The 4,256-nt window shown below is 42.4% G+C and overlaps 1 protein-coding gene across 1 annotated transcript in view; it reads right to left on the reverse strand.

The window, feature by feature from the left end:
- Positions 1–4,101: 4,101 nt before the first annotated feature.
- crx (cone-rod homeobox) overlaps positions 4,102–4,256 on the reverse strand; it is a 3,157-nt gene continuing 3,002 nt past the window's right edge. Inside the window, exon 3 of the mRNA XM_032533101.1 lies at positions 4,102–4,256. This exon is cut by the window's right edge and continues 1,131 nt beyond it. The gene's annotated coding sequence lies outside the window, so the exon portion shown is untranslated.

Genomic DNA, 4,256 nt, shown 5'->3' on the forward strand with positions numbered 1-4,256 from the left:
CACTCCCTTATTCTACCCCACCCACCCACCCACCGATCTCCACCCATCCCTGTCCCTCTCCCTCCCCCTCTCCTGCCTGCCCAGCTTCTCAGTAGACTTTAGAGTAATCCTGATTATGAAGAGATAGAAGTATGTTAAAGTCTGGTCTCTCATAGTTTTTTTTTGTCTTCACCAAATGTTTTTAGGGTACCTTTTTCGTGCATGTTAAAGGTTTTGCAGATCAGACGCACATGTGCACACATACTCCAACAACCAACTCCAACTGTGGTCAGTGAGGCAAACAGAGCTGAAGCAGAGGGACGTGGCCGAGGGGCTAGTCTGCTTAAGGGGAGCTGCAACTTCCACAGCAGGGTGCTATTAAAGCTAGTCCTGAGGCCTCGCCTCCCCTCCAGCCCAGTCCGTCACTCAACACCCCAACTCCCTGCTCGCTCTGCAGCCAGACGGCTCGCTCCACCTTTTCACACCACCTCTTCATCTCTGTACCCTGCACTGGGAGTGGATGGCGGTCTGTTGGCCTGTTTGCGTGGATGTGTGAGCTCTGATCTTTCGGAACACTTGTACTCAACAAACGAAAATTGTTTTGGTTGCTTAAGAATATTGATTATCGTTGTGGATATGGTGTCTATTTTTTTTAACGCATTTAATTCATGGGTGAGCATCTCGTCTCTTTACCACTTTCAAAATTATCGAATTACGAGTAAAAAGCAATTCTTATTGTCAACACGGTTATCAGTTGTTTCTGTATTACAAGGATCTGATTTGCAATAGAAAATCACGAAGGGCTTGTCTGTTTTCCAAGGCAACTTCTATTCTAATGGCAGCCACACGGGGGCGATGCTTTACCATCTCCTCTAGTCAAATGTTCACTGTAGATCAGTCATCACAGCTCTCTCTCGCTCTCTCTCTCTCTCTCTCTCTCTCTCCACAGATAGGCTTTAGACTTGTCACAGCAGTAGGAATTGACATCATAGTGAAGGTTAGACTCTGCATGTTAAGGGTCTGTGTGTGTCTCCTGGTCTCTGTAGATCTGAACGTGTAATTTGTCCCTTTCTCAATATTTGTGATACACAATATAACCTCATATTTGTTTTCTTTTATATTTTTCTTATTCCTCGAGATTTTCAGACGTATAAATAAGCTGATCTTTGTATTTTCCAAATTTCTCATATTATGGTGGTAATAAATAGGTGTTAAAACAAACTGATGCTAGTTGGAGTGATTTATTTGCTAATAATGTGCGTTGGTGGTTATCCAAAAGAGTTTGGACACATGAATGCATCACTAATTAGAATCCAGGGATATAATACAGTATATATACAGTACTGTGTGTGTGTGTGTGTGTGTATATATAGAGATACTGTATATATTTATGTATGAATGCTTTCAAAAATGGAAGTGTTAATAGTTTATTTTCGTCAATTAACAAAATGCAGTGAATGAAAAGAAGATTAAATCAATATTTGGTGGGACCACCCGGTTCCTTCAACACAGCATCAGTTCTTCCCGTTACACCTGCACCTGGGTTTCTGAAAGAGGACCTCGGCTGGTAGGCTGTTCCAAACATCTTGGAGAACTAACCCCAGATCTTCTGTGGGTGGAGGCTTCCTCACATCCTTCAGTCTCTTCATGTAACCCCAGACCCACTCGTTGATGTTGAGATTAAGGGTCTGGGGGGGGCTATGCCATCACTTCCAGGACTTCTTGTTCTTCTTCACACTGAAGACAGTTCTTAATGCCCTGGGCAGTATGTGTGGGGTTGTTGTCCTGCTGCAGAATAAATGTGGGGCCAATCATACGCCTCCCTGATGGTATTACATGACAGATAAGAATCTGCCTCTATTTCTCAGCATTGAAGACACCATTATTCCTGACCAAATCTCAGACTATTGCAAAAATTCAGCTCCAAACTTGCAAGGAACCTCCACCATGCTTCACCGCTGCCTGCAGACACTCGTTATTGTAGCGCTCTCCAGCCCTTCGACCAACTAACTGCCTTCTGCTACAGCCAAATATTTCATCAGTCCAGAGCACCTGCTGCCATTCTTCTGCACCCCAGTTCCTATGTTTTGGTGCAGTAGATGGGTGTACCTGGGTCCCACTGGTTTCTGCCAGTTCTGAGCTGATGTCACTGATGGACATCTTCCCCTTTGAAAATAAGATTGATGTGTCGTAAAATGTCTCCTTGGCCGACCACTGCATCTACAATCCTCAACGCTGTGTACCTATAAGAACTGATGCTGGTTTGAAGGTAAAGGGTAGTAACACCAAAAACTGATGTGATTTAGATTTTTCTTTTGTTCGATCACTTAGCATTTTGTAAATTGATAACAATGAACAATCATTATTTATATTTTTGAAAGCATTCTTAGTTTAAAGCATTTTCTCACACCTGCCTAAGACTTTTTCACAGTACTATATACTTGAAGTAATAATAATAGTGATAACATAAAGTAATAATCCAATCTACACAGTTCTATAAAAAAAGATACTGAATGCTGTTTTGATGATATGACGTTTTTACTTTTATGAATCATTGAATGCAGGACTTTTAATGAATTTTGAATGCAAGACTTTTACTTGGACCTGAGTGTCTTATACTGGTATTGCTACTCTTTTGTTTTTACTTAAGTGAAAGCTCTTAGTACTTCTTCCACAACTGGTGGAAGGAAAGAGGGCCTGAAGGCTTCTTCCTCCCGTGTGTCGTGTTTTTGTTTTCCGGCTCTAACCTTCCTCAAGGTCTGCCTCGTGCTGCCATCCCCCATCACATCTGCTCCTCTCTGGGATTACAGCACAAATGTCTGTCTGAAACACTCAGTACTGAGGGGGAAGATTACAAGTGCCCTGCACCCTTCAAGAGAGGTTAACCAATCAGGGTGGGCAGACGCAGGGATTAACCAATCACGCCACGGAGGGGGAGGGCGGAGGGATTAAACCAGCACAGAGTGGGATTAGGTCAGAAAAAAGCTTTGAAATGTCTCTCGCTACCCGTCTCTCATCTCTCGGTGCAGCATCTCAGGTTATTATGAAGATGTTGTGGCATTTTACATGGTTGGAGATGACGGATCAGAATTAGATTTGATCATTTCTATCAGAATTAAATTAGAACTATCTCAGGAGTGATACTTCATAGAGCCCTTTATATTGCTTTAGTTGACGGGAAGCATTTATCACATCATTTGCACAAATTAAATCTGATTCTAAACAGACAGTTTAGATGTGTTGGTGATGTTACGGTAACTGCTGTAAAATGACAACCCAAAGCAATTTAATGTAGCTTTAAAAATATGGCTTTAAAAAAATGATATCAATGGGAGGGTGGCCAATGCTTTGGAACATTTGTTGTGTAACAGAGAGTCTTTCAATACTGTCCTCTATCACAATACACCAACAACACACACCTCTGTCAAACATATTGGATGTCATGGTTAAGTTTTAGGTCATGTGGAGAAAATTTCTGAAGAGTTAGGGAGACCGGGGGGGTCCAGGATGGGGTTGAAAGAAGGGGAACCACTGATCTGATAGAGAGCTATCTCAGAGTTGGGACAATTACGGAAAACCATTAAAGTAAAAATGCTTTATTAAACTGCATCGTTTGATTGATTCGGAACATGCAGTGTTTTTTGGGGAATGCCCAGGATAAGTGGGATACACGTGGACTGAAACAAAAGGCCCGACAAGCTGAGAGAAAACAGGCGGAGGTAGAGCAAAGACAGACTGCAGAGTTGAAGAGGGAGCGAGGAAAGGAAGGGGAGGATGAGAAGACCAGTGTGGGCGAGATGGGTGAGAGACAGAGAGAGAGACAGAGGGGGACAGGGCAATAATCCTAACTAATTCACTTAGGGCATTGGTGAAGGTAAGCTAAGAGGATTGGGACACTCCCAGAATCAGATAAGCTAAAATAAGCAAGACGGAGCGGCGAGGGCCATATGACAAAACATGACGGGTCCAGACCTGAGCACAACATGGCCACCTCACCTTTTGCCACGTCCACTCTTCTTCTTGGCCTCTAACTGTGGATCAATAACACTACATGCATCTCCTATCAAGCTACAACTTTGCAAACACAAACAAGAATCTCAATGATTGTCAGTGCACAGCGTGTAAAGAATAGAATCACTTTAATATGTCACACAACTAAAAACAGGAGATCTAATGTTTCCATTAAACAGATTGGGATGATAACACTAAAGGCTAACACTGTAATATGCAACACAAATGCTCAAAATTATCTAAACGCATCCAAACTGCATATTTTA

Source organism: Etheostoma spectabile, chromosome 13 (assembly GCF_008692095.1).
Source record: "Etheostoma spectabile isolate EspeVRDwgs_2016 chromosome 13, UIUC_Espe_1.0, whole genome shotgun sequence".
Taxonomy (NCBI): Eukaryota; Metazoa; Chordata; class Actinopteri; order Perciformes; family Percidae; genus Etheostoma; species Etheostoma spectabile.